Here is a 27665-nt window from a genome sequence, read left to right on the forward strand (position 1 = left end):
TTCATTGATAAAAGAAAAACATTAGCAAATGGATGTCCAGAAAAGAAAGAATAAGACGATTAGATGCAGGACAAGAAGTCGGAAGTTTAACCTATCCAGTCTGCTGTCTGTATTCAATGAGATTGGGGCTGATCTGATAATCACAAGATTCACTTTCCTACAATATCACCTCCTCATTGAATCTCTTGCTGATTAATATCTGTTTCTGTCAGTCTTGGATACACTGATGAGCCAATTTCTACGGCCTCTGCAGTAAATACTTCCTCAGATTCAGTCGGCTCAAAAAATGTGGAAATTCCTCCACACCTGTGTTAAGTAGGTGACTGCTTACTCTGAGATTATGTCTTCTGATCTTCGATTCTCAAGCAAGTACATTCATTCCAGCTGAAGTTATCCAATGAAGCTCATCATAATCTAATGTATTTCAACAAAGTCCTGTTTCATTCTTCAAAGCCCCAATGAGTACAGGAACAGTCTCCTCAATCTCATCTCCCGCGAAAAATAAAAAATCTTTGTCCAGGATTAATTGTGTCAAAATTCACTGGATTGCTTTTCCTAAAATAGGGAGACAAAAAGTGTTCACAGTATTCCAGCTCTGATCTGACTCATGCCATGTATAATTTGAAAAACACATCCTCTTTCCACTTAAGTAAATGTCAACACACTATTTCACGTCCTGATTATCTGCTGAACCTAGATGCTTTTCTTCTTTCAAGTACAAGGATTCAAATTTCTCGCTGTGCTACAGCTTTGAGCAGTCAATTTCACCATATAATTAATATTAATCTCTGGTAATATTCCTGTGAAAATGCAAAAACTTCATTCTTCTTCACATTATGCACTGATTTGATTTTGCCCACTTGTTTCTCCTGATTCTGCCCATCTGCAATTTTGCTCTGTCAACCTCACTACTTACTTCCCAATCTAATTGTTTCATCTCCAAACTTAACAACAGTACACGTGTCACCCATGTGTTTAGTATATATCGTCAATAGTTGTGACCCCAGTATTGATGTCACTGGGACTCGGCAAGTTACAATTTACTGTCATGAAACTACCCTCTTTATCTCTCCTCTCGTTTCTTTCCCCAATCCTTGATCAACAAGCTTGATGAATGCATACCCCCAACATTGTGGGTTCGTGGTTCTCATGATGTGGAAGAGGATCATAATAAAACAAAGCACTGAGTAATTTTAGAAATCCAAATATATTTCATTTATTGCTTTCCACTTTATTTTTGTTGCTTTTAACTACCTGAAAATGCTTTAATAAAATTGTTTGTATGATTTCTTCTTCACAACAACGTGTTGATTCTACTTAATTATTCATGCATTTTTAACTTCTCTGTTATTCCAATTTTAACAACAGACTCTAACATTTTCCCAGTGACAGAGCTGGTTCTGATCCTGAGCTGAACTTGTTAGGCTGGACACTCACAAAACGTAATCATTAAAGTAATAATGGTTCACAGTTGTCCGTCTGGGAACTAACTTATTACCAGCTCTGGTCCTTGAATCTCTTGCCTTCTGAGATGTTAGGGTTCAGGGAGAAGAAAGAGTTCGTGAAGTTGGAGATGGTGAATGAGAGGGGTATTAACAAACAACCGGTAAGCCATGACATTAGCAAAACCTCACAAGCCAGCCACTTCCAAGAAAATGTTTATCACCACATCGAAATTAATTCTGAGTTACATAATATGGACATCCATTGTTAGATGAATACAGTTGATGCTCAATAACTACTTGTTTCTTTTAAATCTCAGACAGATAAAATTTTGTGCAGAAAATGTATTCAGAGCTAGAGGCCAAAGTTAGGGATATGGAATTAGGCCTTTATAACGTCGAGACTGAATGACACTAACACAGTCCTGACCAACCTCACACTTTCAATCTCCCTCTGATTTTCAGCTCATCAAACATTCCGTTTCCCGTCTGTTCTTTCGCATGGAGTCTTGTTCTCCTTAACCTGAAGAGAATCAGCACAGAAATATTTGGGAGAATGTTGGGACAGAATATTCGGAGAATTTCGGGTATGGAACGCTTCAAGGACAAGAGGTTACAGAATGTTCAGGCGAATATGAATTAGAGAATGTTCCGAATTCTGTGGTATGGCATGCTCCAGGGAACTGTAGATATGGAATCTCGAGGGGAATGTTGGTGACAAAAATGTTCCAGGAATGTCGGGTATAGAACGTTCCATGTAATGGTGAGTATTGAATATTCCGGGAAGTGTCGGGTTCAAAATGTTGTGGCGAATGTTGGGTGGAGAATTTGCTGGGGAATATCTGTTCCAAAGTATTTGAGGAAGTCTGGTGTATTATGTTCCAGGGAATGCCGGGTACCAAATGTCTGCTGTAATATGTAGCAGAAAGTGTCAGGAATAGAATGTTCCAGCTAATGTCGGTATAGAATGTTTTGGGTACTGCAACTTACAGAATATACCGCGAATATCGCTGACAAAATGTTCCAGTGAATTTCGGATACCGAATGTTATAGTTCTCATTAATAGATTGTTTGAGAGAAGGTAGTGTCCTGGGGATATCAGGTAAAGAATGTTCTAGGGAAAGTGGAGTACATAATGTTCTGGTTTAACGTCGGGTATATAAAGTTCAGGGCTGTTTCCGATATAAAATATTGTGGGGAATGTTGATGAGAGAACGTTATGTGAGAGGACAAGTATTGAATGTACCGTGAATGTCGGGAATAAGATGATTCACGCATTATCAGGTGCAGAATGTTGCGAGGAGTGCCGAGTACACAATGTTCTGGGCAATGTAGGGTAGATAATCTTCTGGGGAATTTCAGATAGAGACATGCGTGAGGAATGTCTCGTATCGAATGTTCCAGGGGGTTTAGCATGTAAAGTGTTCTGTGGAATATCAGTCACAGAATGTTCCAGGATTGCCGGGTACGGAATGCAACGGAGAATATTGGTATTGAGTGCGATGGGGAATCTCATGTGTATAATGTTCCCGGTAATTTTGGGTATAGAATTTCTGGCGGAGTGCTGTGCATGCATTATTCCAGAGACTTTCGGTTATGAACTACTCCAGATAAAATTGGTTTCAGAATGTTCTGCTCATGTCAGATATCAAATGCTCCTCAAAATATTGAATCAACAATGTTCTGTGGACTATTGGTTTAGCATGTTCGGGGTTATGTGGCTTACAGAATATCTGGGGAATATACGATCCAGGAGGTTAGGGGAGTACTGAGGACAGAGTGTTCTGGTGAATGTCAGTTACAGAATGTTGCGTGTGCACTGCTCTCGGTCGATTTTGATTACACAATGTAGCAGGGAATGTAGACTAGAATATCCTGGACAATATCTGTCACAGAATGTTCCCAGAAAAATACATTACATAATGCTCTGGATATTTTTGTGGGTAGTATGTTCTGGTGAATGTTCGGTGCAAAATGCTTCTAGGAATGTCAGTACCGAGTGTTGTAGGGAATTTGTTTAAAGAATGTCCTGGACATTGTCGGATATAGAATGTTACAGAGAGTGTCGTGTATAGAGGTTCCAGCAAAATGTAGGTATAGACTTTTCTGTGCAGTTGGTGTAGAAAATGCTCTGGGGACTGTCGGGTTCAGAATGTGCCAGGAAATGTCTGGTATAGAATGTTCTGGGGAATGTCAGTATAGAATTTTCTAGGGAATGACCTCTGCAGTAATTTCCAGGAAATGCCGTTATAAAATGTGGCAGGGCACGTTAGTTACAGAATCTTCTCGGGAATGTTCTGTTCTGAATATCACGGGGGTGTCTCGAGTGTAGAACGTTCCAGAGAATATCCGGTTCAGAATACTACAAGCAATATCAGCCACTGAATGTACGGGGAATGTCAGCTACAAAATTTTCCAGGGAACATTAGATGCCTTATGTTCCTGGAAATTCCAGGACTGTCGGGTATAGAATATTTTGGGATATCTTGGTTATAGAATGCTCTATAAACGTCGGATAAAGAGTCTTCTGTGGAACTGCAGTATCAGGTTGTTCCAAGAATGTCAGAACCAGAATGCGCGCTTGGATCTTGGGGACAGAATGTTCTGGGAAATACAGGATCCATAATGTTTTGGGGAATGTTGGATTCAGAAATTTCTAAAAGTGGGGCTTAGAGAGCGTTCCAGTAAATGACGTGTGCGGGATGTTCAGGGAAATCTCAGGTGTTGAGCGTTTTCAAGTAATGTTAGGTGTAAAATATTTCATGGAATTTCGAGTATACAATATTCTGTGAAGTGTTGTGTGTACAACGCTCTGGGGAATGTAGGTTGCCGAAAGTTTCAAGATGGTCGAGAACACAATGTTACAATGAATGTCAAAATAGATTATCATTGTGACTGAATTTTCCTGGCAAAGTCGTTCACAGAATACACCGCTAATGTAGAATATATAATGTTCTGGGGACTGTTGGTTACAGACTGTTCTGGCTAATGTTTTTTTCGAGAATGTTCAGGAGTTTCAGTTATAGAATATTCCAGGAAATTCAGATATGGAATCCCCAGGGGAATTGTCGGCGACAGAATGCTCCAGGAATTTCGGGTAATGACGAGTATAGAATGTTCCCGGTAGTGTCGGTTATAGAATGCTGTGGGGAATGTTAGGCATAGAACTTTCTGGGAATATCTGTTACAAAATATTTCGGGAACCGCTGGTACAACATGTTTCAGGGACTATCGGGTACCAAACGTACAAAGGAGTGTCATGTACCAAGTATTCCGGGAAAGGTCGAGTGAAGTTTATTTTGGGGAATGTCAGGTAAAGACTTCTGTGAGAAATGACGGGGAGAAAATGTTCTGGGGAATGAGATGTTTAGCATTATTCAGAGAATTTCGGGTTTACACTGCTCGTTATTATGTCATTTATTGAATGTTCTGGGCAAGGTCGATTATATAGTGTCCTGTGATTGTCGCATAATGTTTTGGGCAATGTCTTGCGGAGAACTTTCTGGAGAATAACAGTTATAGAATGTTCCGGTATGGTCAGTTATAGAATGTACGAGGGTGTTTTGGGTGTATAATGATTTGGGAATGTCTGTCAGGCATCACATCATCCAGGCAGTGTTCGCTAACTAATGCTCCGAGAATTATTCGAAATGTAATCCTCTGTGAAATGTAGGGTCAAGAATGCCCTTGGGGGCTTTGGTACAAGAATGTTTCGGGAAGTGTCCGTACAGAATTTTCCCTGGAATGCTGCGTTTAGAATATTCTTAAGAAGGTAGTGCATATTATGTTCTGAGGAATGTTGAATATAGAATTTTTCGAGGGAGTTTTGGGTGCAGAATATTCGGAGAATGACGGGTATCGATTGCTCCCAGGAAAATAGGTAATAAAATGTTCAGGAGAATATGAGCTTGAGCATGTTCCAGAATTATCAGATGACAAATGTTCCATCGAACTGCAGGAATGGAATGTCCAGGGGACTGTGTGTTCCAGAACGTTCCAGGGGTAAAATGTTCCATGTAATGACGTGCATAGTATGTCCTGGTGAATGACGGATGCACAATGATGTGGAGAATGTTGGGTATAGAAGTTTCTAGGAAATATAAATTGCAAAATATTTCAGGAATGTCTGGTATAACATGTTCCAGGGAATGTCGGGTACCAAAAGTAAGGTCTAATATGTACCACAAAGTGCAGGGTACAGAATGTTCCAGGTCAGTGGGTGGCACGGTGGCACAGTGGTTAGCACTGCTGCCTCACAGCGCCTGAGACCCGGGTTCAATTCCCGACTAAGGCGACAGACTGTGTGGAGTTTGCACGTTCTCCCCGTGTCTGCGTGGGTTTCCTCCGGGTGCTCTGGTTTCCTCCCACAGTCCAAAGATGTGCGGGTCAGGTGAATTGGCCATGCTAAATTGCCTGTAGTGTTAGGTAAGGGGTAAATGTATGGGTGGGTTGCGCTTCGGCGGGTCGGTGTGGACTTGTTGGGCCGAAGGGCCTGTTTCCACAAAGTAAGTCTAATCTAATCATGCCAGTATAGCATGTTTTGAAAAAATATCCCAAACAGAATATTTCGGGAATGACGCTTACACGCTGTTCTACTGGGTGTTGCGTACTGAAAGCAATGGGTTCTAATTTATAGATTGTTTGTGGGAAGATTGGTGATGTAATATCGGAGAATATCAGGTAAAGAATCTTCTGGGGAATGTAGAGTGCGGAATGCTCGGGGGACTGCGGGGTATAGAATGTTCAGGGCTATGTCAGATACACAATATTGTGGGCAATGTTGAAAAGAGAAAGTTCTGCGGAGTTCAAGTTTTGAATGTTCTGGGAAATTCGGGTATTAAATAATTCAGGCATTATCTAGTGCAGAATGTTCCGAGGAATGCTGGGTGCAGAATGCCCTGGGCAATATCGTGTAGGGAATGTCAGATAGAGGAAGTTCTGAGGAATGTCTCTTATCGAATGTTCCAGAGAGGTTCACACATGATATGTTCGGAGGAATAGCAGGTAAAGAATTTTCTGGGGAATGTCAGTCACAGAATGTTCCAGGATTGCCACGTAAGTAATGCTATGTAGAATGATGGTGTTGAGTGTTCTGCTGAATCTAATGCATAAATGTTCCAGGGAATGTTCGGTGTCGAATATTTGGGGAGGGTTGTTTACACAATATTCTTAAGACTTTCGGGTCTGGAATGCTCCAGATAAAATTGGTTGCAGAATGTCCCGGAAATGTTAGACATCAAATTCTCCTGGAAGTGCTGGGACACCAATGTTCCGTGGAATGTTGGAACAGAATTTTCTGGGTCATTACGGTTACAGAATGTCCCTGGAATATCCGATACTAGAGTTCTGGGGAGTCCTGAGTACATAATGTCCCAGTGCCTGTGTGTTACAGAGTGTTCTGGAGAACGTCACGTTTACACTGTTCCGGGGAATGGTGGTTACAAAATATACCAGCAATATCGGCTGTACAATGGTCCAGGGAATGTGTGTCACAGAATGTTCCCGGGAATATAACTTGCAGAAAGTTCTGGATATTTTAGGTATAGAATGTTCTGGGGAATGTCGGGTACAGAATATTCTGGTGAATGTCGGTACCACGTGTTCAGCAAAATGTTGTGTGAAGTATGTCTTGGAGAATGTGGCGTGTAGAAAGTTACTGGCAATGTTGTGTATTGAAGTCCCTGCAAAACGTAGGTCTAGATGTTTCTGGGGAGTTCGAGGATAGAATGTTCTGGGGAATGATCTGTTCTGAATCTTCAAGGGAGTCTCAGGTGTAGAAGGTTCCAGGGAATGTCTGGTCCAGAATGTTACTGTTTGCGACTGAATGTCCAGTGAATGTCAGCTGCAAAATTTTCCAGGAAACATTCGGTATGCAATATCCCAGGGAACGTTGGTCACAGCATGTTCCAGGACAGTCAGGTATGGAATGTTTCTGGATATGTTGGGTACAGAATGCTCTGGGAATGTCGGATAGAAAGTCTTCTGTGGAATGTGAGTAACGGTTTGCTCTGTGAATGTCAAATTTGGAATGCTCACTCATACCTATAGGAGAGAAAGTTCTGGGAAATGCACGACCCATAATGTTTTGGGGAATGTCGGGGAAAGAATATTTTGTGGCATGTATTTTGCAGAGGTTCCCGGGAATATGTGGTGCAGTCATTTCTCTTAAGTGCTGGATAGAGAATGTTACTTTGAACTACCTGTTTAGAATGTTCAGGGGAATGCCGGGTATGGAGTGCTTTCGGGAAAAGTCGGTAGTGGAATGATTTTGTTTTGAAACTTCGAGTATGGAATCTTCCGTGGAGTGTTGTGTGTACAATCCTCTGGGATATGTCGAATTCAGAAAGCCCCAAGATGGTCAGAAATACCATGTTCGAGGGAATGTCAGAAACGAATATCGAGGACACGGCCACTGGATGTTCCAGGGAGTATCAGGTAACTTATCTTTTACCTGGTAAATGTCTGGTATAACATGTTCCAGGAAATGTCGGATACCAAATGTCAGATGTAATATACCAAAAGGTGTCTGGTATCGAATGTTCCAGGTAATGTAGGTATAGGGTTTCCTGGGGAATGACACTAACAGAATATTCCAGTGAAGGTCGCGTATTGAATGTTATGGTTCTCGTTTGTAGATTTTTTTGGGGGAAGGGCGGTGATGGAATATCCATGTAATAACAGGGAAGGAATGTTTTGTGTCATGTGGTGCACGGAATGATGGGGAGAATGTCGGGTATGGAATGTTCAGCGTTGTGTCCATTATACGATCTTGTGGGTAATGTTGAAGACTGAATGTTCTGCCGAAGAATCGATCACAAATTGATTCATTACCAGGTGCTGATATTCTGAGTAGTATCGGGTTAAGAATACTCTAAACCAGGCATTCCCATGACATTCCAAATTCGACCTGTCCACGAACATTGTACACCTGACTATCCCCAGAACATTGTAAAATCCCGCCAATCCTCTTTTAACATTATATACTAGTCATTCCCTGGACCGATCCATTCCCATCATTCACCAGAATATTATGTTCGTGACATTCTCCCAAAAAGTTCTGTATTTGACATTCCCCGAAATATTCAGTACTCAACATTCCAAAAAGTATTCTGCATCCAGAATTCCGTGGAACATGCTATATGCGACATTCCCGGATGTGGTATATGATAAATTAATGTTACGTCTGCAATTCTCAATTACTAGCTAAAAGTCTATGCAAGAAAGAAATGGGATTGTAAGACAGACAGTTAAACTCAATATGCCTGTATAAGCAATAGGTATAAACATCTGTTTCCCACTTTTACAAAAACAATGGAACAAACCCCAATTAAAAAGGGCTTAGTGATAAGATGCTGTGAAAAGGCAAGGATGTGCCGACAGCAGGATGAGGTCAAATGGCCTTGAGAACAGGAATGTGCATTTTTTTTCACAGACGAGACCGGATAAGACACGAGATAACCAGGAGTAATTGGTACTGGTCTGAGGGAAGTGGAGGATGTAAACGGGGTTGGGGGGGCGGGGGGACAATGAAGTAAGGAAAAAATATGTAGGAACCAAATTATATAAATATCGAGTATTTGTTGAATTCAGTGTGTTTTGTCCCTGCCTTGTGGACATCACACCCACTTGCAAGTGTGAAATAAAGGGCGCTACTGATTCAGATCTTGTCTCGGACTGAAATTATTGCAGTGAGTGAGCTTTGTTTCTCACAATTGATGCCCAACATGGGGATGTCCGGGATGTTCTTCCACCGCCTGGGGGGAGTGGCTGGCCCTGGACACTGGGAAGACGCGTCCCGTGCCCCATTGAGGAGCGGTCTTGTGTCCTGGTTTGGTCCGCTCCCTTGGGCGACTGGTGCGAATCCCTCATGAGAGACATCTGAATCAGACAGTGACTGGAGGTCGATAGAATATACGGCGGAAAGGGGCCAGGCAACTCTGTGCACAGACCAAGGTAAGAAAATTGACTTTTAAGTATTGCCTTGGTGGCCGGGATTGAGTTTTACTAGTTAATGAGGGACTAACTAAGGAACTCAATATGGTTTGTGCCGTGGGTAAGGAAAAAGCCTCCGGGGAGACAGGCGAAGAACAAAGCAATGGAAATGGAGGCGGGGTCTCTTACAACATGCCTCCAGAAAGTCCTTTGGACAGGATGTTGTGGAATTGGAAAAATCATTTTCGTACAAGGGAAGAAAATTATTAAATATTGTTGCTTTGTATGGAGTAAGGAATCTATTCTTCATCCCGCCGTCTTCTGGCCAAAGTACAGGTCGGACGAAGATTGGGTTTGTAAATATCCGAATTCATATGTCAATGTGTGTGAGAGAAAGAGAATGAAAAGAGCTGTACAGCTGACAGAAAGTTTAACCCTTTGTGATTTGGTTTGAATGCACATTTGTTTGTTGGTGATTGAATGTTTGAGTTTTATTCCCTAGGCGCTTGAGTTCCAGGACTGTTTTGAATCTCATTTTTGTATAATGGAAACTTAACATGATTTCTTTTAAGGCTAAGGATTCTATAGAGATTATGGAAAAAACTGATAACTCCTGTTCTTTTTGCAGGTTATGACTGCCTTACTATCAGTTTCTAACTAATCTCTTCTATCTTTACATGAAAGCAATTTATGGAGGACAGATGAAGTTTCAGTTCAACATTAGATTGTAGGAAAAACGAAAACGTCTATGGTTAATATCTGTGACCTTGGATTCGGCCATTGTTCATGCATTAGAAGTTTTTTTTTAACTTGAATAGACATATTCTTGTAAGGCAGCTCTGATTATCACGACCTATAGTATTGTAATTGAGCAATGATTGGTCAGGACTACTTAAGAAAACTAATTTTGGATTTAAATTAGGAGACTAAAACTGGGTGTTTGCAGTGGATTTCAAAATTGGGAACGCTATGCATTTTACATTTTAAATATTAAATACTGAATAAATGAACATAAATATATAAATATGTTTACAAGTTAGGAACAGGCTTTAAAGTTAGTCAAGCATGAATTGATGAATTGGTGTTTGAAGTTATGGCGAGCTAGAAGTATTGCAATATTTCTTAAAAGAAAGAAAAAGTGGAAGAACGTAATGACTTATCCCCTTCGGGAGGTACAAATAGGGGACAGAGAGATTGGGTTTGTGTGTGCCCCCCTCACCAGTGGGGAGGTCAGAACATTTAAAAAGGAAGGTCCTGGTTGAGGATCCGGTAGGATTGTCTGAACAAATTGATCAATTTTTGGGGCCCAGTCTGTATACGTGGGCTGAGTTAATGTCTATTTTGAATATACTATTTATTGGGGAGGAAAGGGGTTTTATATGGGGATGCTGGACAGGGAGAGATGAAGTTTCCCCTCAGAGACCCCCAGTGGGAAAATCAAAACCCGGAGCATAGAGCAGAAATGAGGGAATTGAAAGACCTGATTCTAAAAGGAAAAAGAGAGGCGGTTCCAAAGTTGCAGAATCTGACTAAAGCCTTTGAAGTTAGTCAGGAGAAAGATGAGACTCCTTCAATTTTCTTGCAAAGATTAAAAAGCACAATGCAGAAATATTCTGGAATGAACCCTGAGGACCCAGTGGCACAGGGTCTTTTGAAAGTACATTTTGTGACGAAGGCATGGCCAGACATACAGAGAAAGATACAGAAGATAGAAGGGCCGTATCAGGCTCGTTTGACTACCGAAACAGCAATAAGGATGGCGGAGAAAGGCTGGACTCACTACACTCGGATCAAAGGGCCAGTGGAATCTCCAATTGAGGACGAAGTCTGGACAGCCGAATCAATGCAAGACCCCGCTGAAACTCAGACTAAAGAGACTTTGAGTAACTGATTATACAGTGGCGACGCGAGTGCGGGATTATTTCTGTAGGATTGTATATTGAGTCATTTTGTGCTTCAGTATGATGTTTAAAGTACTGGGAATGCTTAGAGTTATGATGTTAGCCCTCTTAGTATTGGGATTTTGTCAAATATCCTTTTCATACGTATTATTAATGGTTCCTGAATCTGATAATCCACAAGTAATAGACGCTGATGCATGCAGCTTAATAAATTGTGGGGATGTAGATAATCAGAGACAGTAACGCAGTTCAGAGTTACATCTTAAGTCCTATGGGGATGGCCTTGGGGATGGTACTTGGTATAATAGTCATGTCACAGTACACCAGACCCCCTTCCAACAAGCTCGTGATTGTCCCGATAAAAAGTGTAACGCAATATACCTGACAATAAAGAAAACCACATGGCACGAAGCAATTTTGGGAGGGGGCACCTATGAGGTACAATTAAATGAAACATTTGGGATAGAAATGAAAGCACATGGGAAGAATGTCGTGGGCTGTTGTTTTCGAATTAGCGTAGGAGAGGGAAAACAGGCGGAATTACTGGATAATGAGATACAACCTTTCACCCCTCCCACTGATCCTAAAGTAGTAAAAATGATAGAGGTAAAGGACTTGAAACAGACTATCGAAATAGAAACTGGGTACGGGGATGCAAATGCCTGGGGTGAATGGGTAAAGTATACTGTAAAAAGTCTGGACAAAAGCAATTGCTGTGCAAGTGCCTCCGGTAGGCCAGTGGCCCAGGTTGCCCCCTTTCCGCTCGGGTGGAAGCGAGACAGGCAGGGCATGAAATGTATGATAGCCCTGTATCAGGATGAGACTGCATGGAATGATAGGAATTGTACCTCCCTTGGAGAAGAAAGATGTACAAGTTCCCCCCACATTTTCTGCCGCAGTTGAAAATCACACGTCGTGTGTGCGTAGACGGGGTACAGGTCAGTCTAGAGATTTGGGGGAGCTTAAATTGTGTACAAAGATTTAAAATGTTACCGACACGGAGAAAGTAGGGAACTACTCAGCACTAAAGGTTCCCCGAGCGGATGTGAAGGCAAAATATTGAGACCCATCATACCTCCGGATTGGCAAGTGATATGTGCAATTGTACAATTGGCAATTCCATTTACCCTGGCATTTGAGAAGGAAAAGATAGTAGGGAACACGGATGGGGTAAGAGATCACTTTTAGACACTTCTTTCGATGACAGGATTTATCTCGATTCTGTAGGAGGGTACCGGATGAGTTCAAGGCTCGTAACCAGATTGCAGCAGGCTTTGAGTCAGCTCTCTTTTGGTGGGTAACAATTAATAAAAATGTAGATTGGATAAATTACGTTTTCTATATCAACAGCAATTTAGAAATGATACAAGGGATGCGGTTAAAGGAATATCAGACCAGCTTGATGGGACAAGTAGGATGGCATGGGAAAACAGAATGGCCTTTGATATGATTTTAGCAGAAAAAAGGAATGTGTGTGTGATGTTAGGAGGAAGCTGTTGTACCTTTATTCCTAATAACACTGCACCTGATGGTTCAATTACTCGGGCCTTAAGGGGATTGACTACTTTTGCAGAGGAACTGGATGAGAATTCTGGAGTAGACTCAGCTCTCACGGGATGGCTTGAATCCTGTTTTGGAAGATGGAAGTGGGTGGTAGTTTTCATCCTTACTTCCCTGATAGTAGTAGTCGGGGTATTGGTGGCCATTGGCTGTTGCATCATACCCTGTATACGAGGGCTCACCCAAAGACTGATTGAGACAGCCTCAATGAAACAGATGACCTTCAAAGGAAATCAGACAGAAGAACTTTATCAACTAAATAATGAGGAGATGAGTGAGACCAAGATGGATGAAATTTCCGGAATGATGCTTGCGAATTTCGGGGGCGATGCTTAAAAGAAAAATGCAGAAGATAACAAATGGTAAAGAACGAAAAAGGGGAAATTGCGGGATATGGTAAATTACCGTTACTTCTGCAATTCTCAATTATTAGATAAAAGTGTGTGCAAGAAAGAAATGGGACTGCAAGACAGACAGTTAAACTCAATATGCCTGTACAAACAATAGGTATAAACGTCTGTTTCCCACTTTTACAGAAGCACAGGAACAAACCCCAATTAAAAGGGGTTAGTGATAAGATGTTGTGAAAAGGCAAGGATGTGCCCACAGCAGGATGAGGTCAAATGGCTTTGAGAACAGGAATGAGCATTTTTTCACAGACAAGATCGGATAAGACACGAGAAAATCAGGAGTAATTGGTACCGGTCTTAGGGAAGTGGCGGATGTAAACGGGTGGGGCGGGGGGGCAATGAAATAAGGAAAAAAATAATAGCAACCAAATTATATAAATATCGAGTATTTGTTGAATTAAGTGTGACTTGTCCCTGCCTTGTGGACATCACACCCACTTGCAAGTGTGAAATAAAGGGTTTTGATTCAGATCTTGTCTCGGACTGAAATTATTGCAGTGAGCTTTGTTTCTCACACCGGAGTATTCTGCAACTGATCTCCAACAGAAAATTCCATACCTGATTTCCCCAGGTGATTCTATAACCGACCTTCCTGGATGCATTCTAAACTCAACATTGTAAACCTGACAATCCCCGGAACATTCTGCAGCCATCATTCTCCAGAACATTCTCTGCCCAACATTCTCCAGAAAACTCTGTTTCTGACATTCCCCACCACATTTCTGAAGCACATCTCCTGGAACTTTCTATACCTGACATGTCCATAACTTTCTGTAATCCTCATTCTCCATGACATTCTTCACACGATATTATAATCCACATTGCATGTATAACACTCTCCAGAACGTTCTATACTAGATATTCCACATCACTTTCTCGACCTGACATTTCCTATAACATTATTTTCATGATATTCCACATATCGTCATGTGTTCACTGTTGCAGGGAAATGTTGATTACACAATATATCGGTAGTGTCGTGAGGAGGATTATCCAGGAAATGTAGAATATAGAATACCCTAGAGAATGTCTGTCACAGAATGTTCCGGGGAATATAGTTTTCAGAATGCTCTGGACACGTTGTATGTAGAATATTCTGGTGAGTGTCAGGGATCAGAATATTCCGGAGAAACCAGATGAAAGAATGTTCTGGGGAATGCTGCATGTGGAATATCTTGGAAAATGTCGATGAACAAATGTGCTGGGGTGGATCGTGTTTCTATAAAATCTGAGGTTTAGAATTTTCCGGGGAGTTCCGGTATACAATGTTTGGGATATGTCGGCGTTAGAATGTGCCAGGAAATGTCAGGTATAGACTGTTAGCCAGAAAGGCAGGTCTTGACTTTTCCGGGTCATGATCTCTGTCGTAAGTGCTGGTGAATGCCGATATAAAATATTCCACAGAATGTTGAGTACAGAATGCTCTGGGAAATGTTCTGTTCAGAATGCGTCAGGGTGTCTCAGGTGTAGAAATGTCTGGGGAATGTCCGGTACAGAATATTTCGGGGATAAGCAACTAAGAATTTCCGGGGAACGTGTGCTACAAACGAACCCAGGTAATGTCAGTTACAGGATATTCCAGAACTGTTGGGTTATAGAATGTTACGGGGTATATTGTTTATCGAATGCGCTGGAACTGGAATCTTTGGATAATGTCACTCGGAAATTCAGAGGTTTCGTGGGAATCTCGGCCACACCCCCAAACGCCGTCCAACACCGCCCCCAACCCAATCCTGTCTAACACCGCCACCTCCCCCAATACCGTCCAACACCGACCCCTCCCCCAACCACACCCAACACCGCCCCCTCCCCAACACCGCCCCCCCAACACCTCCCACTTCCCCAATCCCATTCACCACCACCCCCTCCACCAACCCCAACCAACACCCCCTCCCCAACCCCGTCCAACTCCGCTTCCCTCCCCAACACCGTCCAACACAGCCCCCTCCCCAATACCGTTCAACACTGCACCTTGCCAAACCCCCTCCAACACTGCCCTCTCCCACAACACCGCCCACTTCCCCAACCCCATTCACCACCGCCCCCTCACCCAACCCCAACCAACACCTCCCCCCAGCCCCGCCCAACGTCGCCCTCTCCCCAACTCCGTCCAACACCGCCCCCTCCCACAACCCCGTCCGACACCGCCCACTCCCCCAATCCCATCCAACACCGCCCCGTCCCCCCAACCCCGTCCAACACCGCCCCCTCCCCCAGCCCCGCCCGACGTTGAGGAGAGTGTCTGGTTCACAATGTTTTGGGAAATGTCGTACATACAACTTCGCTGGAAGTTTGATTATGAAGTGTCCCAGGAATCAGGCACAGTATGTCTCGAGTAATATCTGTTAATCATTGCTCATAAATGATTGCTCTCTGAGAAAGACAGAGAGGAGAAAGGTGCATGATACCCCGGGGGGAGTATCTGACAGGAACAAGTTGAATCTTTTGGAAATAGTAGAGACAGATGACACTGCCAATCCGCGAGGTGGCCAGGTCTGTCCATCAAAATTTGGCGTGGAGGCAGACCGGAAGAATCGGACATCACACAGAGCCGTTGTAATAAGGGACTCCATGTTGAGAGGAACTGAGGGGGTTTTGTGGCAGCAGGCGGGACATGTGGATGGTGTGTTGTCTTCCTGGTGCCAGGGTTAAAGACATCACAGACAGAGTGCAGGAAATCCTGAAGAACGAAGGTGAAGAGCCAGAGGTGGTGGTACATGTCGGCACAAATGATGTCGGGAAGAAAAGGAGGAATATACCACAGCGGGACTTCGGAGAACTCGGAAGAAGGCTTAAAAGCAGGACGTACAGGGTGGTTACCTTCGGTTTGGGTCCAGTTCCTCGGGCTGGTAAGGCCAGAAACAGGGAGATAATGGATTTGAATGCGTGGCTGGGGAGCTGGTGCAGGAAGCAAGGATTTCAATTCTTGGATCACTGGGGTATGTTTTGTGGTAAACATAAATTATACAAGAGAGACGGTTTGCACCTTAATAGGTTAGGGGAGAAACTGGATGTGAAGAAGGAAATTTAAGGGAAAGTTAGAACAAGGGAAGTCAAGAAAGACAACTGTATCAATGAGGCAGAAAACTCAAAAAGGGATCATGCTGTAAGGTTGAGTGAAATAGGAGTTGATGGGAAGGGTAAGGGCAGTAACAAATTAAAACTACTACGCATGAATGCAGGAAGCATTATGAATTAGATGGACGAGCTTGGGGCTCTTTTGGAAATTGGCAGATACGATATTATGGGGATAACTGAGACGTGGCTTCAGGTGGACAGGGATTGGAAAATGAATATTCAAGGCTACACGTGCTACCATAAGGACAGACTGACGGGCAGAGTGGGTAGGGTGTTGGTAACGGATGATATTCAGTCCCTTGCGCGAGGGGACGTAGAATCCGGGGATGTAGAATCAGTGTGGATAGAGCTGAGAACTTCTAAGGGTAAAAAGACCCTCTTTGGAGTTATCTATATTCCCTCAAACAGTAGTCTGGATGTCGGATATAAGTTGACTCAGGAGCTAAAATTGGCTTGTTGCAAAGATTTTACTACAGTTGTTTTGGGGGATTTCAACTTGCAGGTACACTGGGAGAATCAGGATGGTATTGGACCTCAAGAACGAGACTGAGGAGTGCCTCCGAGATGGAGCCGACCAGGGAGAAGACAATTCTGGATCTGGTATTGTGCAACGAACCAGAATTGATCAGGGACCTCGAAGTGAAGGAGCCATTGGGAAGTAGTAACCATAATACAATATGCTTCAGTCTGCAATTTGAGAGGGAGAGGATACAATCGGAAGTGACAATATTTCTGTTGAATAAATGGAACGATGGAGCTATGAGCGAGGAGATGGCCAAAGTTCAAATGTGCAAAAACTTAGCAGCGATGACATTGGAGGAACAATGGCGGATATTTCTGTGTATAATGCAGAAGATGCAGGATCAGTTCATTCCAAAAATGAAGAAAGGTCCTAGGAAGAGTCATGGGTGGCCGTGGCTGATGAGGGAAGTTAAGAAACATATAAAGTTTCAAGAGAAAAATTATAACAAAGCAAAGATAAGTGTGAACACTGAGAACTGGGAAGCTTTTAAAGAACAACAGAGGATTACTCTATGTGAAAAGCAAAAAAAGGTTAAGATTAATTTTGGGCCCTTGAAGACAGAAACAGGGGAATATATTACAGGGAACAAAGAAATGGCAGAAGACTTGAATTGCTACTTCAAATCTGTGTTCACTGGGGAAGACACAAGCAATCTCCCTGAGGTAACAGAGGCTGAAGGACGTGAATTTAAGCGAATTTATATTCGCCAGTAATTGGTGTGGGAGAGACTGGTAGGTCTGAAGGCTGATAAGTTCTCGGGACCTGATGGACTACATCACAGGGTACTGAAAGAGGTGGCTCGAGAAATCGTGGATGCGTTGACAGATTCGGGATAATTCCTGCGGATTGGAGGGTGGCTAATGTTGTACCACTTTTTAAGAAAGGTGGGAGAGAGAAAGCAGGAAATTTTAGACCAGTTAGTCTGACCTCAGCGGTGGGAAAAATGCTGGAGTGTATTAGAAAGGATGAAAATACGACACATCTGGATAGTAGTAACAGGATAGGTTAGCTGGTCAAAGCACAGCAGGTTAGGCAGCATCTCAGGAATAGAGAATTCGACGTTTCGAGCACAAGCCCTTCATCAGGAATAAGAGAGAGAGAGCCAAGCCGGCTGAGATAAAAGGTAGGGAGGAGGGACTAGGGGGAGGGGCGATGGAGGTGGGATAGGTGGAAGGAGGTCAAGGTGAGGGTGATAGGCCGGAGTGGGGTGGGGGCGGAGAGGTCAGGAAGAGGATTGCACCCGATGTGGCCTCCTCTATATTGGTGAGACAGGCCGCTTACTTGCGGAACGCTTCAGAGAACACCTCTGGGCCGCCCGAACCAACCACCCCAATCACCCCGTGGCTCAACACTTTAACTCCCCCTCCCACTCCACCGAGGACATGCAGGTCCTTGGACTCCTCCACCGGCAGAACACAACTACACGACGGCTGGAGGAGGAGCGCCTCATCTTCCGCCTGGGAACCCTCCAACCACAAGGTATGAATTCAGATTTCTCCAGCTTCCTCATTTCCCCTCCCCCCACCTTGTCTCAGTCGGTTCCCTCAACTCAGCACCGCCCTCCTAACCTGCAATCCTCTTCCTGACCTCTCCGCCCCCACCCCACTCCGGCCTATCACCCTCACCTTGACCTCCTTCCACCTATCCCACCTCCATCGCCCCTCCCCCTAGTCCCTCCTCCCTACCTTTTATCTCAGCCGGCTTGGCTCTCTCTCTCTTATTCCTGATGAAGGGCTTGTGCTCGAAACGTCGAATTCTCTATTCCTGAGATGCTGCCTAACCTGCTGTGCTTTGACCAGCAAAACATTTGCAGCTCTGATCTCCAGCATCTGCAGACCTCATTTTTTACAGGATAGGTTAGAGTCAGCAAGGATTTATGAAGGGGAAGTCATGTTTGACTAATCTTCTGGAATTTTTTGAGGATGTAACTCTGAAGTTGCACGAGGGAGATCCAGTAGATATAGTGTACCTGGACTTTCAGAAAGCTTTTGATAAAGTCACACATAGGAGGTTAGTGAGCAAAATTAGGGTGCATGGTATTGGGGGAAAAGTACTAACCTGGATTGAAAGTTGGTTGGCTGATATGAAACAAAGAGTAGTGATAAACGGCTCCATTTCGGAATGGGCAGGCAGTGACCAGTTGGGTACCTCAGGGATCAGTGCTGGGACCGCAGCTTTTTACAATATATATTAATGATATAGAAGGTGGTATTAGTAATAACATTAGCAAATTTGCTGATGATATTAAGCTGGGTGACAGGGTGAAATGTGAGGCGGATGTTAGGAGAATACAGGGTGACCTGGACAGGTTAGGTGAGTGGTCAGACGCATGACGGTTGCAGTTTAATGTGGATAACTGTACGGTTATTCACTTTGGTGGCAAGAACAGGAAGGCAGATTACTACCTTAATGGAACTAATTTAGGTAAAGGAGCAGTACAAAGAGATCTGGGTGTTCTTGTACACCAGTCAATGAAGGTAAGCATGCACGTACAGGTAGTGAAGGAAGCTAAGAGTCTGAGGGCCTTCATAACAAGAGGGATTGAGTATAGAAGCAAACAGGTTCTTCTGCAGCTGTACAGAGCCCTGGTGAGACCGCACCTGGAGTACTGTGTGCAGGTCTGGTCTCCAAATTTGAGGAAAGACATTTTGAATATTGACGGAGTGCAACGGAGGTTCACGAGGTCAATTCCTGGAATGGCGGGACTACCATACGCTGAAAGACTAGAGCGACTGGGCTTGTATACTCTTGAGTTTAGAAGACTGAGAGGGGATCTGATTGAGACTTATAAGTTTATTAAAGGATTGGACTCTGTGGAGGCAGGGAACACGTTTCCGCTGATGGGTGAGTGCTGAACCAGAAGACACAGCTTCAAAATACAGGTTACACCATTTAGGACCGAGATGAGGGGAAACTTCTTCACCGAGAGAGTGATAGCTGTGTGGAATTCTCTGCCCCAGAGGGCAGTGGAGGCCCAGTCTTTGGATTCATTTAAGAAAGGGTTGGATAGAGCGCTCAAGGATAGTGGAATCAAGGTTTATGGAGACAAGCCAGGAACAGGAAACTGATTTTGGATGATCAGCCATGATCGTGCTGAGTGGTGGTCTAGGCTCGAGGGGCAGAATTGCCTACTATTGTACTGCACGTATTGTCTATTGTCTCCAAACTTTCTGCAGCCAAATCATTTTATCCTGGAATTCCAGAGCAGTCTATATCCAATACATCGTGGTATATTCCATAACCAACGTTCCAAGTTCATTCTGTCACTGACTTTCTCTGCTCCACGACGTACCTAACATGCTCGAAACATTCCATTCTCGTCTTTGCCCCGAACTTTTATAGATGACATTCCCCAGAACATTGTGCATGCATCATTTTTTTTAGATTAGATTAGATTAGATTACTACAGTGTGGAAACAGGCCCTTCGGCCCAACAAGTCCACACCGACCCGCCGAAGCGCAACCCACCCATACCCTACATTTACCCCTTACCTAACACTATGGGCAATTTAGCATGGCCATTTCACCTGACCCCGCACATCTTTGGACAGTGGGAGGAAACCGGAGCACCCGGAGAAAACCCACGCAGACACGGGGAGAACGTGCAAACTCCACACAGTCAGTCGCCTGAGTCGGGAACTGAACCCGGGTCTCAGGCGCTGTAAGGCAGCAGTGCTAACCACTGTGCCACCGTGCCGCCCACTACAGAGCATGCTAAATCCGGCATTCCTGACAATATTCTGTACCTAAGATTCCACAGAACTTATTCTATGGGACATTACGTGGAACACTGTGTACCAGACACTCCCAGGATCATTCTATTCCGGGAACATTCTGCATTTGAAATTTTGCGCAATATTATATATCGGACATTCGCAGGTCATTCTTCCCTGGAACATGACATACCTGTCATTCCCCAGAACATTGCATACGCAACCCTCCCTAGAACATTCCAAAACTGGAATTCCCCAGAAACCATTGTATCCCCGACATTCCAAAGAACCTTGTATACTCAACACTGCCCTGATCATTCTACTGAATGTTCGAGAAGCTGTCGATTAAAGAATGCTGCGGGATTAACGGGTGCAGAAGGTTTTAAGGAGTAAAGGGAACAAAATATTCTATTGAATACATGTACAGAATGTTCTGGAGAATGTCTGGTATGGAATGCTCTGGGGAATGTGGGGAAAGAATGTTCTTGGGAGTGTCTACAATACAATCTTCCTGGAATTGTTGGGTTTAGAATGGTCAGATAAACGTCAGGGATAGAATGTTCCATGGCATTGTGGGTATTGAATATTCGGGAAAAAAGTTTCATATATAATGGGTGGTACGGTGGCTCAGTGGTTAGCACTGCTGTCTCACAGCGCTTGGGTTCTAGGTTCTATGACAGACAGGCAGACACCCGAGGGCTGCAGTGCTCCAGGAATGTTGGGGACATAAGGCCTCGGGCAATGTCTGATACAGAATGTTCCAACGAATGTCCTACACAGAATACTCTGAAGATATTGGGTATTAAACGCCATGGGGACTCTTGCTTACCGAAATTCCTGGTGAATGCTCCAGGAATGTCAAGGATAGAATGCTCCTGGGGATATCAGGTATGGAAAGTCACGGGAAAATTTTCTTTACATAAAGCTCCAGGAACAACAGGTATGGAATCTTCCAGGGTGTGTCGGGGATCTAATGTTTCAACGAGTGTCACGTATGGAATGTAATGCCAAATACAGAATAATGCGAGAAATATCAGTTGCTGGGAGTCTCGGGTCCAGACTATTCCGGGGGATGTCAGCTATAGAATGTTCTGCAGAATGTCGGGATAGAATGCTCCATTCAATGTCAGTTACACAACATTCTCTGTATGACGGGGATAGAATGTGCCAAGGAATGTCGGGTATAAAACATCTCAGGCAATGTCTGTCAGAGGATGTTCTGGGGAATGCACTTTACAGAATGCTCCAGAAATATTGAGGATAGAATGTCTGATGGACTTTCAGTTACAGAATGTTCTAGGGAATGTCAGTTACAGAATGTTATCAGAATATCGGGTATACGATGTTCCAGGGAATGTCGGATACAACACTTTCCTGAAATATTCGGCACAAAATGTTCCATGGAACATTGAGTATACAACGCACTGGGGAATGCTGAAAGCGAACTTTCCAAGAAGTGTCCTGTATAGAAGTTCCAGCGATTTTTCAGGTGTAAAATGCTCCAGGGAGTGTCAGATTTGAATGTTCTGTGAAATTTTACTTTTGCAATGTACCATAGAATGTCGTTGCAGAATTTTAGCGTAATATTGATCATAGTATACTGTGTGAGTGTCCATAATAAAATATGCTGGGGAATATGTCATATAGAATAAGCCTGGGAGAATGAGGTATAGAATGATCTGGGAAATGTCAGGCATACAATGTTCAAGGCAATGACATCTGCAGAAGTTCCAGGGAATGCTGTTATTTTTTTTTCTGCGGCATATTGCACACAAAATATTCCGGGGGTGTTGTGCTAAAATGTCCCAGAGAATGTCGAGTATTGTACGTTCTGGGGAATGTCCGATATAGAATATTCCACGGGACGTTGGCAATAGAATGTCTAGGGAATTTTGGATATAGGACATGCAGGGAACTTTGATTGTGGAATGCTCCAGGATAAGTCTGGTAAAGAATGTTCCACATAATGTCTGATTCAGAATGTTTTGTGGAATTTCGGATCCAGAATGATCTGGGGAACGTCGGGTATAGAATGCTTGCGGAAATGATGTATGCAGAATGTTTCGGGGAATGTACTGTTTATAACATTCCAGGCGTGTATATGATGATTTAAACTTTGAATTTAGGCTGTTGTCATAAATGTTCAGGGGAAGGCCGATTTTGAATAGCTCAAGAATGTCAGGTGTAGAATATCTCGGGAAATGTCATTTTCGGAATGGGCCAAGAATAGCAGGTATAGAATTTTCCAGGGTGCGTACGGTATAATATATTCTGAGAATGTCAAACAAAATGATACGGACAGGGTCAATTACCGCATGTTAGGAGGAGTGTCGATTATGGAATATTGTGGGGAAATGTGGGGCAGATTATGATTTGGGGAGTGTTGGGTACAGAATGCTTCATGGAGTGTATGGAACAAATATTCCTGGGAGTTTCGGGTATTAAATGTTCTCGAATGTCGGGTACAAAATGTTTCAAAGAATCTCAGGTGCACTCCGGGGAGTGTCGTATATCGAATGCTCCAGCGAATGTTGAAACAGAATGTTCCACGAAAATAGCGTATAGAATGTTCCAGGTAAAGAATGTTCTGGGAACTGTAACGCAAATAATGCCCTGGGGCATGTCGGGTATACAATATTCTGGGGAATCTCGAGTGTATCATGGTCTGTGTCATCTGTTAAAGGATGCCCTGGGATTGTCGGGGAGTGAGCGTTCCGGAGAATGTCAAGTGTAGCAAGCTCCAGGGCATCTCAGGTAAAGAATGTGGTGGGGAATCCCAGGTGCAGAATGTTCTTGAGAATGTCAAGGTAGAATGTTGCAAGGAATGGCGTGTATATGAGAATTTAAAAGTTGAATTTAGGCTGTTGTCATAAGCAATAAATGTATGTAGGGTTTTTTTATGAACCACAAAATAGATTTTCAATTTGAAATTAGACAACGAAGTGGCTTCATTTTATGATTTGATACTGTGAACCTACATTGCTTCTTTGTTGAGTTATCTGAATTAGCAAAGAAAGCAGGCAATGGAGTTTTATTAAAATGAATGATAAGGAATTAACTGATCACTCGAACGAACCTTGAACTGCCAGCATGACATGGTCCTCTATGTAAGAGAAGAACCATTTCCCAGGAAATATCATTGGATTAACCTGCTGTCAATCATGTCATCTTATTACTTTTGATTGGTCTTTTCTTGTAATTAAGGCTGTACTGACTCGCAAAACAATTTATAAATAATGTTTAATTTTAGAACGCAATTTCGCAATTTTGCCACCAAACATACAAGCTTTAACATCTGTGTTGCTGGACAAAATGGTGGCAGGCACCTGATTTTATTAAACTGGTAAACTTGCTTTAAACATACTGCATTCCTGTTGATTTTTTGACCAATAGAGAAATCGAGAGGACCCTGCTGGGATCTAAACCTTCTCTTAGGTCAAAACTTGTGTTTCTGCACTGGCGGATCATGGACAGCGGTGTAAGAGGCGACAGTCCTTCACTGTTGCATGTTGAACTCGGATTTGGGAAGTGATTGGGGAACCAATAAGAGGAAAACATTCTCAATAATTTACTTGACCCAAACAGTACCTGCAGGATCACACAATACACAGTCCTGTGGGAGGGAAAGTCTGTGGGTGATATTGAAGATACCACCCACTCTTGTATGTAACACAATCTATGCAAATTGGGACAATCATTGAAAGGACCAAGCAAACATAAACGAGGCATCCATTAGATACTGTGGGTTGTCGGCAGCTGCAGTACCAATGGCATTCTCTTCATCATAAAGTCAGAGATGGGCTGCTCACGAATGGTACCAAAATGTTGAGCACCTTTCACAACAACACCTACACTGAGGTAGACTGTTCAGCTAATCAAGTGTTTTAAACAGGAACATAATTAGGCCATTCAGCCATTCATTTACTGTGCGATTGTAGCAGGTGTTTTAACCTCTTATGCCTGTTAAACAGGAAATGGAAGGCAACATTGAGGCTTCAAAGTTGCAACTCAAGAATATGGGAGGACTGGTTACTGAGCCAGAAGCAAAGATAAATTAGGTATAGATTTGGATTTGTCAGTTTAACCTAAATATACGACTGCAGCGACACAGTTAAAATTGTAAGTTCCACAAGTACTTGCACAACATATCAACGATTTAGACAAATCGAACAAATGTATTCTAACAAAATGAATGAATGCCACTAAGACAGGCAGGGAACTAAGTTATCAAGATGAGGTAGAGAGTTTATAAATAGAACAGCAATGGACACCAATTTGGCAGATGGAACATAACGTGGGCAACTGTGAACCTGCGACTTTTTTCAGAAAGAATAAATGGCTGTATATTACATTGATGGAGAGAAATTTCAGGATGTAGTGATACAGTGTGCGCGGGGTTATTCAATCTGACCCGTTCAGTCATCAGAACTGTTGCTTCAACTCCCCAGTGACCTGCTACCTGATGTCCCCAGTGGCCCAGTTGCGCTGGGTAAACACGGAATGTTTTGATGTCAGTGGTGTGAGTGGTGAGGATGACGGTCTTTTGAGCCATGCATCAAAGGAACGGCCTGTATCCAAGAAGCTATCATTTCTTTCGACGTGGAGATCCAAAGACGATGGGAATTCTCACTGCTTCTGAATGAAAAAGCTGTGTCTGCTGCCAAGACAGTGGGTATTCACCAACATGACACACTGTGCATGGTCGCACTGCTACGTTAATTGACTGAGAGACGGAAGTTCCAAAAACAAGAATGGGAACATAAAATGTTTTACCAGATCCGATAAAATGTTTACTGATGTCACATTCTTAATCGACTCACAGAATGAGCCCAGGCACTATAAACCTAGAGGAAATATCCACTCAGCATGGAGCACTGTCTGGATCAAACTGTGCTTGGTCGAACCCGACACTCAGCGGCATGTAGAATATTGTGATGACCACAGCAGTTTATTAATCTATAAACTAAGACAACATATCTGTCCAGCATCTGGACCACAACAGTACAACCGTATCCACGCTAGTGCAGCACTTTTGAAGAGGATGGAATTTTTTTTTAGTTTCTCTAACTTTCAATATTTTTGATGTCTTTCCCCAAATTATAGTGGGAAAGAATAATAAAGTTCTGAAACAAAGATAATGGAAGTTTATGGGTCAGCAATGGGCATGTTCACCTACTTATGATAATACTTCAGGGAGCGCATTTAAAGGAATTGGATTAAGCTGCTGTGAGTTCTAAAGTCATGATTTGAAAATGGAATCCGTTGTGAAATCATATAAATGTGGCAGCAGGGTCTGAATGTTACAGCAGGAGCTCCTCTGGACCACCTGCTTTTCCCTTTTCTCCATTTTTGCTGATTTCTGAAGCATTTTTTAAACCAATCTTTTAACTTTTTAAAGTGAATCAGAGGGAAATGGTAGAGGAGAGTCCCAGAATGGAGGCAGGCACGGGGAGGTGACGCCTCGAGATTTAAAGCACAGCGCTTGCTGGGTACAGGGCCCAGAGGCGTTTGGAAACCTAGTCCATTGCAGTCTGGAGATTCGGCCTGGTGATGTCTGGAGACCCGGCCCGGTGCAGTTTGGAGGGTGGGCCCAATGCAGACTAATGCCTGGTTCTGGCGCTATCCAGAGACTCTTCCGGTTGTGTTCTGGAGACGAGGCCTTGTGCTGTCTCGAGACTGGGTCTGGTACAGTCTTTACATCGGATCACTGCTGTCTGGAGACTCAGCTCCGTGGTTTCTGGAGACTTGCCCCGGTGCAAGTAAGGTCTTGAGATTCGGCCTAGTGCGGTCTGGAGACTGCGTCCTTTGCTGCCTGAAGACAGGATTCGATGTGGTCATTAGACTGGGCCTGGTGCTGTTCAGATACTCAGCCTCGTGCGATCTGGAGGCTTAGCCTAGTTTTCCCTGGAGACCGACCCTATTCAGTCCAGAGACTCAGTTCTTGCGTATGTCAATCAACTCCATTCCTCTTCTTTTTCATTTTTATTCTTCTTCTCGACTTTCCTTTATTGTTCTGTCTATTGGTACCAAATACTTAACTATCTGAAAAATCAGTATCTTGTACCTAAGTTGGGGCCATAACTGGGGACACTGAAAACGGTTCACTGCCATCATTACATTGCACGTGACAATAAGTCCAATTCAATTCGAATTTGAGAGAGTCGGTCTTTGATGCCTTTTCCAAACCAAGATGCTGCCGTGCAGTGGCCTGGGCCTCCTGCAAAGGGTGGCATTACATCATTTTAATAACGTTAGGAACCGACGGACAGAGATTGAGGTAGAGAGTGAGAAGACGGACGTTTCTTTCCCATTTCAATGGATTCACTCCCAAAACGACAGATCCCCAAATGCTTAGAGACGCAGACGCAGAATTACACATAAAACACTGCACAAAGACAGGCAAACACAGGCACAGAAACATACATGCAAACATAAACACGCAGGTATATGCAGGTTTAAGATGTGTAGGGAAAGTTTTAAAAGGAATCTCAAAAGCCAATGCTTCTCACAGAGGGTGCAGTTTGTATGTACCGGCTGTCAGAGAAAGTGACTTTAAGAAAAGGAATTACGACATCTAAAAGACAATTTGATCGGTTCATGAATACAAAAGTTTTGCTGGGTTATGTGCCAAAAGCAGAAAACCAAGACTCGATCCGTTTAGGAAGCCTCGTGAGCCTGGATGCCTTGGGCTGAAAGGAGAAGTTGCGTATTTTGTGAATCGAAGAATCTATGATTTATAACTTATCTTTCATCATTAGTTATTTATAGTCAGGTTTTCTTTCCTGGATAGTCCCTCACTCGGCCATTACAATCAAGCCGATCTGTGGTTCAGTGACAAACGTGGCTGAATATTCCACGGTTAGACCCAGGTGCACCTAAAACTGATGACAACCGGATAAAACTGCCATACTTGATTGCTGACATTCCAAACAGCAGGGCTGTCATCTGATAAAGATGGTGCAATAATGCCAAGACTCACAGACCAAGATTGTTTTCGCATCCAATAATAAATTGTGATGGACGATTAAACAAATTACATTAAGGAGAGTTCCGATCCTGCATGCTGGAAGCGTCCTGGGCATCAGGGTAAAAGACAAGGATGTCAT

The sequence above is a fragment of the Hemiscyllium ocellatum genome, chromosome X (assembly GCF_020745735.1).
Source record: "Hemiscyllium ocellatum isolate sHemOce1 chromosome X, sHemOce1.pat.X.cur, whole genome shotgun sequence".
Lineage (NCBI taxonomy): Eukaryota > Metazoa > Chordata > Chondrichthyes > Orectolobiformes > Hemiscylliidae > Hemiscyllium > Hemiscyllium ocellatum.